The sequence below is a fragment of the Sinocyclocheilus rhinocerous genome, unplaced genomic scaffold, assembly GCF_001515625.1.
Source record: "Sinocyclocheilus rhinocerous isolate Xijiao unplaced genomic scaffold, SAMN03320098_v1.1 scaffold468, whole genome shotgun sequence".
NCBI lineage: Eukaryota > Metazoa > Chordata > Actinopteri > Cypriniformes > Cyprinidae > Sinocyclocheilus > Sinocyclocheilus rhinocerous.
The window spans coordinates 2,124,087-2,139,670 of NW_015635305.1; the positions used below are offsets into that span (position 1 = coordinate 2,124,087).

The 15,584-nt window shown below is 37.1% G+C and overlaps 1 protein-coding gene across 4 annotated transcripts in view; it reads left to right on the plus strand.

Moving 5' to 3' along the window:
- Window positions 1–9,716: 9,716 nt before the first annotated feature.
- Window positions 9,717–15,584, plus strand: part of LOC107746840 (rho-related BTB domain-containing protein 1-like) — a 53,915-nt gene continuing 48,047 nt past the window's right edge. Inside the window, exons 1-2 of one of the 4 annotated variants that reach the window (XM_016561166.1) lie at window positions 9,717–9,924; window positions 10,270–10,547. The gene's annotated coding sequence lies outside the window, so the exon portion shown is untranslated. Of the gene's footprint in view, window positions 9,925–10,269; window positions 10,548–15,584 lie in introns of those variants that run through there. The other 3 variants (XM_016561167.1, XM_016561169.1, XM_016561168.1) reach the window with 3 other exon arrangements.

Here is a 15,584-nt window from a genome sequence, read left to right on the forward strand (position 1 = left end):
TCTGAGGGGTTGGAATCATCTCTGTGTTCTGGATCCAGACTGAAGCTTGTGTAAATCCTACATCCCGTGGCAAAAACAGAGAAACAAATAGAGACATAATTAGCGTAGCTGCTGTTCCCAAAACTAACCCAAACTAAAGAATAATAATGTGCATTTGATCAGATATAACTGCAGTACAAGATTATGAGGTGCATTATTTGAATGCTTGGCCAAAGAGATGTGTATTTAATCTAGATTTAAACAGAGAGAGTGTGTCTGAACCCTGAACGTTATGAATGAAATGAAAACGATGCTGTAGGGTTTAGAAGTAAAGTGTGTTCAATGGACTGAATTGTTGTTTAACAACATGCCGATTGTTCAGCTGATGAAACATATTTCCACAAGATTTTCTGTCGACAAAAACTTAATAAAACAAAACATGAAAGTTGATTGTGAGATTTGAACATGATCTACAGTACAGTATACCTGTATAGCTCAAGTAGTTATAGAGACTGTTAGTCTATATCTCACAGCCTCATTTTCAGTATATAGCATAAAATTCAATATGGCCATTCCTGAACTATTAACTCTTATGAACAGGTTCTTTTTCGTTTGTTTTATTGAAACTAATTGAATAAATCACTTGAATGAGTCTGTTCTTTAGTGAATCAGACTGTAACTATACTGACTGGTCATTCTAAAGACACACGTTATGCATTTTGTCAGCAGATCATTTGATCAATGGAATTGCATTTACCCCAAATGTTCCTTATAAAAAGAAACAATAACGGAACTGATAAGGAAATGGAACCACTGAGAAGAACCAAATTCAGAATCATTTAATTCTTTATGATTCCCATATTCAGAATTTCAGTTCAAACAACAAACGCAAAGTATGTTCTCAGGCTTGAATGCAGCACTCCCTTTGAACTTAATGTTTTAGTTAGATATTTAGTTATATAACCACTTCATGATTATGTCAACTAATAATGTTTGCAGAGCAGCAAGGTCTTACCAGGGAGTTCCTGGTAAGTTTTTCACAGAGTGTTCAGACCTGGTTTCATATGTCAAGTTTTAAAGTCAATATGTTTTGAACTGTATCACATGGGAAACCGGTGACTTCATGGTGCACTCAAACATACACTTAAGATTTAGATTCAGAGCAGTTACATGTGTTCATCCATAACAGACTTCAGTGTTGTAGGCATTAGGTTTTGTTGACATTTCTGAATTTGTCCTAAATGCAGCGCTAGTTGTTGAATCAGGAACAGGACTTTGACATAGCAGTGTAAGCAATTTTTTCTTGTCTCAATAGTGTGTGCAAAGATGTTTGTTATTTTTTCTTATCAGTGTGCTTGTGCAAACCTTCACTCACTGGCTAAATACATAACAACGCTGTACAAATTTTGCCTCAAAGGATGTAGAATTAGCCAATTTTTTAGCATATTAAAAATTAAAAAAACAATGACAGCTCCAGTGAACTGGCTTCATGCCACAACAGAGACATATCAGTTACATAATTACCATGAGCAAACAGAGTATGTGGGTTATTTTCTTCTCTATGTGTGTGTACTTGTGTATGTGTGTGTGTTTGTATGCTCCAGCTGTGCTGTCACTCAAGGAAACCCACTACACTCATAACACACATTGGCCTTTGCCTTCTGAGAGGATCTAAATTTGCTGAGCCGAGCAGAAATTTAACCTAGTCATAATTACATGCACATTAAAACACAAAGCTGACCCCAACCCACAAGACTGTAGACTTCCCATCAAATTTAATACACAAAACACAAGCAAATATAAATTATGTCAGCACTGATACACATGAAGTCAGATTTTAACTTTGGCATATTAACAGTCAGTGTTCACTATTCCAGACACCACAGTCACAAGATCCTAGAGGCCATGACATCGGCATGCCCTGGAAATAGAACTCCTATACAGAGAATTCTCCTCTTGACCAAGTTTAGGATACTGGGTTGATGGACCATGTGGCCTCCAGATGGGCACTCAGGCCTGGACAGCATGATCAGAGGTGAACAAAAGCAGAAATCTAAATGGAGCAGAAAGACAAATACGGCAGTCTGTTCATTTAGTCTTTCCAGACAGTTAATGAGGATGGACACTTAATGAAAATGGTCAAATGAAGTGTAAACAATAAGAACTGTAGGAGGTGGGCTTTAATGGTAGACTGCTGTCATATATCATATACTCTCTGAGATATGTCTTAAAAACACCAAAGCTCAGTGCCCTTAACGCACACTTAACCCACATTATAAGTTAAGGATAAGTGTATCCCATCATGCATCATAAACGTTCCGCTGTAAATTAAATTATTTAGATATTACATATAATTTGGTAGTAAAAGTGTTGTGCATTTTATTGCAAAGATGAGTATATCTGTATTTTGTTCACTATTGCAAATAATGTTTGTAATTTAATTAGAAGTGTGTCTTCTTATAGGGACTACGAACATACATTTAGAAGTTTCTTTTAAAAATACAAAGTACTGAAAATCAAAATAAAGCTCTGTAAACACTTGGATTTTTACACCGTAAGCTGTGTTCAATTCGGAAATCATAAGTTCTACACACACTTGCGGTTTTTACGCTCACTTGAACACATGAGCCAAATACAGGAAATCTATTAGTTCTGGCCAATCATAACTAGATTTGAATCATTGTAGCTTGTATTACCATCTTGTTTACTAAGCTGTTTAAAAGAAATATGATGCAATAAATCATGTTGCTGGTCTGAATTGACCACTCCTTTACCTAAATTATGATGAAGCATTTCCGCAGTAAAACGTCATTAATCTAGCCATTTTTATATAAATAATAGACCTAATAATAATGCACATTTATAACGCTATTTGTTAGCCTGCCATTTTTAATTCAGCTGCTGATGAAGTGACTGCAGACACATTTGACTTCTTGAATATCAGATTGTTTATTTTGTAGATGGAGCGAATGGGCATGCAAATACAAAATTTGCTATGGTCTCCTCTTCTCCCGTGTAGGCTACTTCTACAGATGTTTACAGTTCTATAGTTTACTTCCACGTTCCAAACCTGGACACGTGAATAGGGTTCATTCAAAGCAACAGTCTGGGATGTGTGATATTGCTTTCATCTTAGCAAGCATTAAAAACCTGAGAGCACGCATTTACAATCTGTGAGAAACAATTTGAGAAAACTCAGGGGATTGAAGCAGAAGGTTTTTCACCTGAACTATATTAACATTCTGCTGACCCAAACTCCACTGACCCTCAAATTTCTGAGGAAAACTCTCACCTGTTGTGGAGGTTAGGAAATAAACGTGCGATGTTAATCATCTTGAGTGGGCATGATATGAAGAAGTCAGGGCAGCGTTAGCTGTATTCGTCCCTGTTTCCATGGCGACCCCAAAGTGCTGCTAGGAGGTGTGACGCTGCTAGGAGTGTGGCATGTGCCAAAGCCTACTGCTTATCCCTCGTTCGCTAAGTTTCTATTCATAGTGCTCAGTGGTGAGCCACGCTGAGGATGGGCATGTGGTGGGTACAGTTGGGCTGCACAGCCCAGCCCAGATCAGACAGTCTCATGCTGATTTTAGAGAAATGCAGGGTAGAGCGTGAGGGGGGCTGGCAGAGCGCAGGTGTGTGGATGGGCTGCCTGCAAAACCTCAATTCTCAGTAGTTCAGTTCAACGTAACACCTGCTATCCAACAGCGATGGGCTTTAGTGACACAGTTTTCCCCAGATAAAAACTATTAGGACCATTTTAAAAGAAGAATGTTCATTTTAGTCATGAACAAGTTGATTTATTTCATTTTGACTTTCGTGATTTTCATTTCAATTTCATTTTGCTTTTATTGAAGAAAGGTTTATGCCCACCTATATAATTCAATCCATATATACCTCAACATAATTTATTGCAATTTGATTTTTTTATTGTTGATTTTGTCTTGTTATTAAATTGTTCAAATTTCAGATTCAAATTGTATTTGTCACACACACACACATAATATGATACAGTGGAATGATTTTTCGACTCTCTGCACAGAGAATGAAATTAATATAAGAAAAACGGAAATAAAATTGGAACATTTCAGTTCAAGTCAGAATATAAATGACATCAATTACCATAAATCAGAAATAGATTTTACAACACAACAATGTAAAGAGAGAGAGAGAATTATTATTTATTATTATTATATTATTATTCATATTTTATTATTATATTTATTTTTTAACAATGTCTTAACCATTTTCTTATTTCTTTAAAAAAAAAAAGTGTTTATGTACTTATTTTCTTATTGATTTACAGATTCTTGTTTTGTTTATGTAATATATAATCATTATTTGTTATTTTGTTCATGTAATGGTCAATGCTTTGGCAATACTGTACAAGTCATGCCAGTAAAGCTCACTTGAATTGAATTGAGAAAGAGAGAGTAATGTAACAGGTATATGTTACATATATAATTAAAGTATGTAACAGGTACCGTAAGTTACTTGTATATTTGTGGTAGGTATATTATTTGTATTATTTTTAGTATTTGTAATAAGTAATACAGTATAATACATTTTAAAAATATAAAACAATAAAATATTTGTATAATTTAATCTGTATTAACATTTTTATTATTTATGTCATGAAACAAAATATAATTATTCCTAATTATTTGTTAGCTCTCATATCCTTACCTACAAAAGCTTCCATGTATTTACGGCTCAGTGATCTCAATTCTGCAATTGGACCCAAAAGTGTTCTCACACAGTGAGAAGAGCTCAACTAGTCTGCCACTGGACAGTTTTTTTTTGGGGGGGGGGCAGAGGGGTTGAGCCTGGGGACAGAATCTATGTAAATAACAGCTTTTGTGGGTGATTGTTCAAGCTCAATTGGCACCTCTGTAATGGGCTTTTGTAAAGTGGATCAGTGAGGAGAATGTCACGGCTCTATGCCACAGAAAACAAGCCATTGTAGGCTCTGCCTGTTCAGTGCCAGGGTCATGGAGAGTTGCTGAGAGACATTGATCTGGCCAGGCTTAACCCTTAGTCTTTCATGTGTCTATGGCTTTGGCCAGCATTGGCTTTGTTAGAATCAGCCCAAGGTCTTTCCAACCCAATTATCAGCACTTTACCCCCCTGAGAGAAGGGAGAGAGGCAGTGGACTGCACTGAAGCCACCTTTATTCCCCATTGTGCCCACTGGTACATCAATAGTGTCGGGTAGAAGCCTGAGCAAAAAAAACTGCTGGGAAAGACACTTTGGAATAAAAACCCTGGGGGAATCAGCAACAGCTTGTTGTTGTATTGTAGGCTGCCTGTACACAGAAAAGTCCCTAAACAGGCTGTTTCACAAGTTCACAGTGCAATAAAAGTGTGCTTGTGTGTTGTTTATGAAATCTAGACTTAGAAACACCAAAAGTGTCATTTGATTGCGTGGAAACTATGAATCAAGTACAATACTTAATTATTTCTAGATAATAAGAGGAAGATAGATTTTTCAAATGCTTCAGGGACACTTCATATCTTAACTGAGAGGGACAAGTCTGGACACATCCTACTGGCCTACTTCAGAAGACACTTTGTGGAACAGAGTGGCAAGCATGAGGGAGCTTTTTTCTTGGAGCAGATCCCAGGATATCTGAAAACCCTGGTGAAATCGCCAATTGCCACAAGGTTAAATAAACTAGGTCATTTAGTTTGGACAGCAGGTTATTTAAATAACCCCACCTGAAAATACCTCTTGGTCTATATACATTCATCCTAACTCCATTTGCACCAAGCTCAAAGCGGTGGGTGAAAATATTCTGAACTTCAAATTTGTAAAAATGACAATTTATTTTTACCATGGTATTCTTTTAGTGCTAAGCTAAATAATTAAATAAATTACCTGTAACCAATATACCAACATTGGTTACCAACATTCTTCATTAAAAAGGGTTATTTTGCAAATTGCAAAAAACTGTCCTAACTAATAATACATGGGTGTTAACTTGAATAGCCTGATATGTTTCTACCACGCTGTTCACCTGTCATTCAGCCTCAGCAATAACAGTGTGTGACATAGTTATTCAGAAAAACTCAAAGGATGTTACAAGAAGGAATATCACTTCTCAGAAAGAGTCTCTAAGATCATTGAACAGTAAACAGCATCACCTAATGATGCTCAATCATTATGGAACAGTCTACTGTTTTGTAAACAGAAAAAAATTCTCGCTTTGTCAGTGCTATGGCATAGAATCCTTCACTGAATAATAACAATAATAATAAAGGCATATTTTTAGGACTTTCTGATCTATTTGTTATTAGCATGATTGTTTTGTTATTCTTTTTACAAATCTTTATTACAAATGTAAACATTCTGGTTTCTGGCTTTATTTTATTTTTTTTATCTTTATCATGTTTTTTTTTTTATCTGTATCAATTCTATTGTAGAGAAAGTTCCCAATTTTAATTTTACTTTCACTTTTTTATTATTAATATGGGCCACAGTTTAACATTTTAATATTGATGAGCAAATATTTTCCCAAGAGTGTTTATTTAAGTTTAAGTTTTGCTTAAGAATGGATCAGTCTCATCACATGTGGGATTCTGTTCTCTGAAATTTGCTGAAATGTTCTAGAATAACAAACCCTTCTGAATGTGCCCCAGGTGTGTCTGTAATGAGATGGAGCTGCATGCGTGTCACTGATGCAGGCCATATGTGAAGCGCTCTGACAGGTCCAGCAGAGGTGAACCGACTGCACAGCGGAGCACGGTTAAAATGCTTTATGCTCACCAGTGAGTGTGTCCCCTGTGGGTCTGTACTATGTCAGTACTTGTTTAGCAAAACATAAAACTTTGTGTGAAAGATAACAAAGAGACAATTAGCTACTCGTAACTATCCATGATATACACTCTTAAAAATAAAGGTTCTTTATTGGCATCAATGGTTATATGAAGAACCTTGAACATCCATGGAACCTTTAAAATGCGGAAAAGGTTCTTTATAGTCGAAAAGGGTTCTTTAGATTTTTTCAAATGTCCTTCAAAGTGGTTCTTTTAGGAACGGTTCACTGAAAGGTTCTTTTGGGAACCAAAAATAGGTTAGCATAGGCCTACTCAACAGGCGGCCCGTCTGCATTAATTTTGTGGCCTGCGTCATGCTGAAGATTAATGTATTTTTATTACAATTTGCGCTCAAAATATTAGGCAGTTTGATTTTTATTAAATGTATACAATCTCAGTAGTAAAAGCTGCTCGATCTCTGCAAGCGCTGTAACTAACGTGCAATTAAAAAGCAACACGCGGCATGCCCCATACAACTTAAAAAGCGTTGTCCAACAAAAGATTTTACTCCACAACATCAGTCGAGTGTTTGAAATAACTTCATTTTGTGAGCTGATGTGCGGTTTTTGTCACAGAACAAGGCAGATAATATATTCTATATGGTAATATGTCGATTAGCATTGGATTATAAATATACTTTATGGACCTTTTTCACATTTCCGGGTTTCTCAGCAGCGGAAGTCGTCATAGTTGGGTTAACTTGAAGAGCAGTGAATGGGAGAGTACCACAAATATATTTTTTGCATTCCCATTTGCTCAAATAGCAAAAGAAAAACTCGACGATAGTGTTTTCATGACTTTCAATAAAAGGAAAAAAATTGAGAGAGACTGATAATGGGTGCCAGAAGAGAGAAAGATGTCAAATTTACCATCCCTCCCATAGACGCTGCATTTAGAAACACCCTCGCATTAGCGTTAACTGTTTTTTTTTTTGTAATTTGATGCAAAGGTGATATAATACAAAGAATAGTGTTATAAATGTACATACATTTAAAAAAAAAAATACAAATATGAAAAACTTTCGAGGATTTACGATGCTGATGACCGTTAAACGCGTCATCACAGTCTTGTGAAAAGGGTCCATTATTTTAGGCTACCTATCAGAGATGGCTTGAGAACACCGCTAAACCATATATTGTCGCGACGTATGTTTACTGTCATATACTGTTGGATATTTAAATAAATAGCCAGATAGCGAACAGATTCAATCACCCACGCAATCTTGTTCATAAATGACAGGATTCATATGTATTAAAGCCTTGAATCACACTGTAACATTCAAATCTGCGCTGCGCTGCCGCTGATCCAGAGCAGTTTACGTAGGCTATATGAAACAAACATCTTTACAAAGTCTTTTGTATCGTTATTTCTGTGTTACAAACATTCAAATAATCACAGAAGTACTGGAATAAAAGTTTATAGTTCGGATATAAACACTGCAGAAGCGATCAAAATAGAATAAATCACCATTTTGAAAGTGAGGATGCTTCAAAAGTGAAAAGTGAAAAGTGACGTGACATGATACAAGTAAAAGATTGTATCAATTACAACCTAATGCCAGCAGGTGGAGACAAGTGACTTAAAATGAGATTCGTTCAAAAAAACGTTGATTCATTCAGGAATGAAACAAGTGAAGTCATGAAGTTCTGAGTTATTAATAATTAGTTAAACTTTTTTTATCAATTCGTTGAATATTGTATTCTATAAATAGACTGCAGCGATTTTTAGTAGAAACTCTGGTAAATTACATGTTATTTTGTTTAGTTGTCTGTTTTTTTTTTTTTCAGAATCATGGAGGGAGAATAGTGATATCTATTTTAAAAATAAAATATTGATACAATATAGTTAATATAAATATGAGAAATAGGCTAATACTTCTTTCTAAAGAAATTTGTGAACTATATTTGCTCTAGAATGTTTTTAGTTTTAGCATTTTGAGTTTGTTCAATACTCTGAGTATGAATGCAAATTTTTTGCATCAATATAGCAAAAACTTTTTACACTTAATATATATATATATATATATATATTCATGCTCAGTGTTATTTTAAATAGGACAAGGACAAGCAAGACTTAGATAAGTAATAAACTGTATTTCTAAATCAGTAAATCTGCAAATATTGTCTTAAATAAAGTCTGATGATGCAAATTGTAATGTGTGGCCCTTCACATTTGATGTAGTTTAAATGCGGCCCGCTTGGCCTCTGAACTTGAGTACCCCTGTTCTATGGCATCACTGCAAAAACACCCTTTTGGAAACGTTATTTTTAAGAGTGTATGCTGAAAAGCAGGTAGTGTTCACTATTTTCTGTAAAAAAGAAAAAAGAAAAAGTGATTTATTGCACAATGATTGCCTTATAATAGAACACTGCCTCTCCTTTGCTAAATGATCGGAGACATTGTGACTAGTCAGCAGACTGAATTGGGAAGTGTTGCAAGCCATTGAAATACTTTTTGTGTATTACATTAAGTTAAACCATCAATTTCCAAAAACAAACATACCACTAAAATTAGAGTGAAATTAAAAATCCCTAGTAATATTTTGTTTATCCTCGTTTTCATATTTTGATAACAATATTTATATTTTAAATATTTACATTCCTTTTATTTATTTTGATCTGGCAGTGGCACTGTAAATATTTAGCCTACTGTAATGCATTCCTTGAGAGGAAGTCACTGATTATATGGAAATAAATTCATTGACGGTAATATTTACCTTATGTGTGTTATTAATAGCATTTACTTAATCCCAATATTGTGAACCCAAATTAGCTCATAGCTAAATTTAACCATTCATATCTAGCCATGTTTAGAACACAGAAATGGCCGTGTTAGCAAACACAATCGTTTGCACACATATGACTTGCACAATTTCAGCCTTTGAGCGGCGAGCGAACACGCGCCGTGGACTGTCCACGAGCTCCAGTGCGAGCTGTTAGGCAGAATCGCTCGCGCTCCACTTTATGAATGGATGTGAGTGGCGCTGTAGTGTCAGCGTCATTGTCGTCACGCTGTTAATAGGCGCGGGCGTTCGTCAGTGGACTTGACAGGACAGCAAGTGGACAGCATATGACAGCAGCCAGAGCGAGACAGAGTCGGGCATTAGGGGCAAAAGGCGACTGGACGCGATTCGGTGAGCACGCCACTGTGACAGACAGACAGAGGCAGTTCACATGTTACAGGGTGGGAGGATGGGTTAGGGGAGACAAAGGAATCGCAGGCATGTAGTTTTTTGACCGCCCGTAGACAACTTGGACACGTTTGCGCGGACTGAATAATAAAAAGTTACATTCCCTGTTATCACGCTGAGGGACTTTTTGATTCGCGCGATTCATTTGACCCTCAGACCAGCTGAGAGACCTGCTTCGTTTAGACATATTTGGGGTTTGTGGTTACGTCGCTCTCTGGATATCCCGAACTGCATTCCTTCAGAGTTGTGGCAAAGTAGAAAGATAATCGTGCCCGTCTCTTTTCAAAGGCGTGACAAACTCAAAAGGGCGAGACAGAAAACTCGCATCAGCACCACGCCAGCACACTTCGTCTGGTCTGTTTGGAAGAGACTCCGAACCGAACAGAACTGTTGGCCTGTATCTAGGCTACTGTCCCTCCCAAGAATTTTGGGCTGTCCCAGCTCGATGACTAACTCCTTTTTCTTTTATCTTTATGGAAGGACACAAAACTGTATGCTTTTGTAGAAGGCAGTGAGCACTTTACTGACGCGCGTAACCCGAACGATTCACAAGGCGAAATCACAAGGTAGGTATTTTTAACAAAAACTTTAACTTTGATATAATATTTAATGTTTTGTTGTCTGTACTGATTGTGATTTGCAGAGTTTTTCTCAGTTTTTAAAACGCAATCCCTTGTTTTTGAGAAGTCAATATGAAGTTGACAATACTAAATCTCACTTTAGTTTGCTGTGAAACATTGCTATAAAATAGTACTAAAATTCTGTTTAATTGTTGCCTTTAAATTTAAGTGAAATCAAAGTGGGACCAAAGTGACACCCTGTGACTGCAGTGATAACCTACTGTTTATTGCACTTTTTCAACCCCTCTCAGTGGTTCTTCACTGAAAAATAAATAAATTCCAAAAACACAACAGAAATTAAGTTAATGAGTAGAATTAAAATCTTCCAAACATAATGATGAAGGTTTATGCCTACGTAGATAACATTCACTAGGCGCATTCTTGTCAAAAATATCACAGGCGCACATGATGCCCACGAAGTAGGCAGCTCAGTCGGTTTTGAGATACAGCCAGTGTTTGTTTTGTAAACACACACACAACAAATCTGTGTGTGTCACTGGTGTAAATTATATGGGTTCAGGATTCCACTACACCCAGGATGTTTAACCAGGGATCCCTAAGATACTCAAGGGGTTCAGTAGGTCATGACATTATGACAGCCCAGCTATTTCTAATTTTTTTCTTTCCAACCATCAGTTAAACGTTATACTGTAGTTAAAGATTTTAATCAAATTTATTGCAAAATAACATCTAGTTTTGTTATTCCTGAGTCCATGGGTTAGATAAGAGTCTTGCTGAAAGTTCCTGCCACCGCTAAGATTGAAAACTCCTGTGCTTCAGCAACACGTATTGCACGTTTACAGTTACAGTAATCTCAGTCCTTCCCTTCATAATTGATGTGCATAGCACTTTGTAATGAATTTATATTGGCTCCACATCTCTCCACGTAAATTTTGAAGAATTCGCTCAGCTGAGTAAACACTGACTGTCTGGTCATAATCCACACCGCACCCTCACTGCTCTATTGTATTAACAATGAATCAGAGTAGCAAGAATAAATGCACGATAATTGCTAATATACATAGTTATTGTGAGAAACACCCACCAATGATATTTGCAGTTCGATAATAATACCAGTTACAAAAGAAAATTCTGTGTTATTTCTCTTTGATTTGTGGATTAATCAGTGACTTTTTATGCTATGATGCATATCTACGAGTTAATGGAACTTGCTGTGTCAAATGTTTAAACTCAGATTTGTATCTATAGGTTTAAGGCTGATTGTGTTATTTGGACAATGCAAACCTGACAAACAATGAGAACCGTAAATACATTATTACTGGCAGTTAAAGACAGTTAAGGAACACAATAGCATGTTTTACATCCATTTGTTATCTGTCATGGAACTAAAACCGCAGTTTTTTTGGGTGAGGCAGACTGTGGAATATATTACCGCCCTGTCTTTCTTTTCTCTATTTCTCTATGGTTCTTTCTCTCTCTACTCCATCTCCAAGAGATTGTTGTTGGTGACTTGAGCTTTCCAGCATGCTTGCACTCCAAACATTCCAGACCTCTCGAGCACCAAGGAGCTGGCCAGCTCCACACAGCTGGGAGCTATATAAGACCCGGGGCAGTGTATTGAGCAACATCTTTAACTTGGTCTTGGGCTCCCTATGGCCTGATACAAGATGGGGGAGGGGGCGTTCCGCATTCCACTTTCTCTACCAGGGCAAAGCGCCATCCAGATTCCAGTAGGAATACATAGAGAGGTCGAAATTCCAGTGTGCAGATAGAGGGACGTGTCACAACACATGACAGGATCAGTGAAGCATGCACACGGAACACATGGGAAGAATTCTGTATGCTAAATGCACGCATGACATCACATGTAGACAAGTGCTGTTCATTTTTGGCGCCTGTTAGCAGCTGACCTCTGCATACACGCATATACAAACATGGGGAAAAACAAACATGCATCTTTTCCTCAAAGCACATGATGTCGGTCTGTGCTGGAGCAATGCAGTTTAGAGAGACGGTCATTGTACAGTGTTCTGTCTCCCTCTGTGTTTTTGGCTGCTCTCGCAGTTGTTTTTGAAAGCGGAGAGTCTGTGTGCAAAGAAAGTTGAGGCCAGGACAGCAGGCCGATAGCGAGAGAAAAGAGTGGGAGAGGGAACGGGAGGAGAAAGAAGAGAGTAGATCCTTGGGAAGACTCACAAGGGGTTTTGGGGAAAAGGATCTCGGATGAAGAAGGCGCTGCTGCATACAAAAAGACAAAGAGAGAGTTTGAAAAGCAGAGTGAGAATGAGTTACAGCAAAATAGCTTCTTGTATGTCATATAACAGTGATTATGAGACAGTATGGAAGGTAGAAAAAGGATGAATTTTATAAAAACAAGCTGTAAACTAGTTCTATTGTGACAACTCTCGGAAGATTTTAGCATGGTAATGGATATGACAATGTTACTGTATTTGTTCTTGGCGGACTAGATCTGATATGCTGCTGCTGCTGTTGGTTATGTTGGCTACACATTGCTGTAGTTGTAGATTATTGCTGCTGCTGCTGCTGCAAGCAAGTACAGGAACTTAATACTGCCAATGCATACGGCGATACAGTGCTGGGAGCATTTAAGACATACTGCTGCTGCACAAATAGCATATAAAATAACCCCTAGCAGGCCTATACAGGTGGAGCTGGGGAAGGTGGAGGGTTTCAGAGGAACTCTGAAAGAATGCTGTGGAATGCTCTAGTGAATGCTAACCAGCCATTTAAATGTAAAGCAGTAAGCTGATTGGCTGTGTAGGCAACATGAACCAATCAGCTTGTGCCAAGTATTTAATGCTGTGAATATCATCAATTTGCATTAATGACCCATCATCCTGAGCCATCTAGAGTTTCATGACAGAACTTGGCATTAATGCAAGTATTGTAAGTGTTAATGTAATTAAAGATAAATGTAAGTGAACTTTTTGAATAGTCTCACATAGCAAGACTTTAAAATTCTGGTGGTCCTTATTGTACCTTATTCTGGAGAAGAACTACCCAAAGAGACCATCTGACATGCACAGTGACCAGCCACAGTTTTTGTGTGGGGTTGTCTATTTATGTATTTGGCAGATACTTTTTTTATACAAAGCAACCTATATTGCATTCATATTTCATTAATTCATGCATCCCCTGGAATCAAACCCATGCACCATGCTCTACTGTTTGATCGACAAGAGCACTGAAATACATTGTCAAAATAATGAATTTAAATAGTGGTGCAGCAGATTGTACAGAAAATACTCTGAAAATAGAAGAAGAAGTGTTTAGAATTTAAATAAAAATATTTTTTTTCTTCAATCCAGTACTGATTCTTTCACAGACAAATATCAGCAAACAAGTATAATATCCAATTCTGCTCATGCATCAGGTTTACTTATTATTACGTGCCTCAAGCAAAACTTAAATGATAAAAATCAGGGAGAGCGCCAGCCATTTGGAACAGGTGATTTTAGGCAGTGCTTGCAATTTTTGTGAGTTATATGCATCAGACTCTCAGTCAATAGCCTGTGTGCAGCATGCAGCCTGAAGTTGAGACTAGTTATTGAGAAACTTTGCTAAAAGTCATATACCCCTTCTCACCCCTTTTCTATCTTTTTTTTTTACTTATGGTTTCACTCTGTCACACTTGTCCCTGTCTGAGCAAATAGAGTGATACAGAAGCCTACATGGATGTATTGCTAATAAGAGATTCACACTTGCCAGTTAAAAAATGAAGTCAATAAATTAATAATTCAATTAATAATTTATAATAGTAAAAGTTTATTTGTAATTTAAAAATTATTACAAAATGATAAAATTGTACCTCATTGCTTTGGTTGTAAAAGCTTTAGTGGTATGAACATGTTTCATGCACACAGACACAGGCAGTACATGAGTGACATTGCTGAGAGACGTGAGGACAGGCAAGTGTTATGCTGAAATTGTCCAGTGATAAAGTACACTGCCCCCCCCACCTTTCCTCACCCTGTCACCTCCCTGTCCTAGTCCAGGTTCCCTCTCCTACTCCCCGTCAGTCTGTTCATGTGTGTTTGCTTCAAGATCAATGGAGACTGCAGATAGGGTTGCACATTGCACAACTATTGACACACTTTTTGGGAGCATGAACTCAGTCACCTAAGACTGCTTGTCACTACAGGAGTCATTGACTTCTGAAGTTAGATGAAGTTTTTCATCTGACGGTATTGTTTTGAAGTTTTTCCCCCATACAATGACGGACAATTTAAAAGAATAACTTTTGGTAATTGTCTCATTATTAATGCTACATTCTAAGGTTTGTTGTCTGTGTGGTAGGTTTTTTTTTCCAAGTAAAATTTTGTTGTATGCAAATTTTATATATTTTCTCAGGTTGCGGTTAATGTACTGCAGGTTTGTTTGCTCTGATAAAACAGTTGACAGATGTTAATTATATGTGTCATGCTTTTTCCATATCACTGTGGACATTTGAGAGAAGAGTAGTTTAAAACTACCAATTAAAATAAAACTAACATACAGTATATCTGCAGTGGCAGATCCTGGCATAGGGAGTATTTGGTTGATTATAGTGCATAATATATTATCTGCGAAAAATACATTGTAGCAGTGTTTTGCTCTTCCACAACAGTACTTCCATGTGCTTGTTGTTATCACTATGGCAGTGTTTTATTTCCAGAAATGTATTGAATTTAAAAACCCTGTCAGCATAATCAATATAATCCTTTTAGTGCAGCCTGTGGTCTATATGTGGTTTAGCACCTTTGGGCTCTGATTTACAGAGATGTAAAGAGGGTAGTAATTTGCTTGTTCAGTGTGTGCAATTTCTGGGTGTAATCCAGGACCTTTGCAACGAGTAACTGCACAAAAGCAACATGTGAGCATAGATTTGATGTTCCAGTATATATACTGTATATACACACATTTATGGGCTTTTATACCTTTAATGGACAGGAAAGTAGACAGGAAAGCATTGGGTGGAGAGAGGGGAGCATGATCCCCAAAGGACCCCAAGATGGGAATCAAACT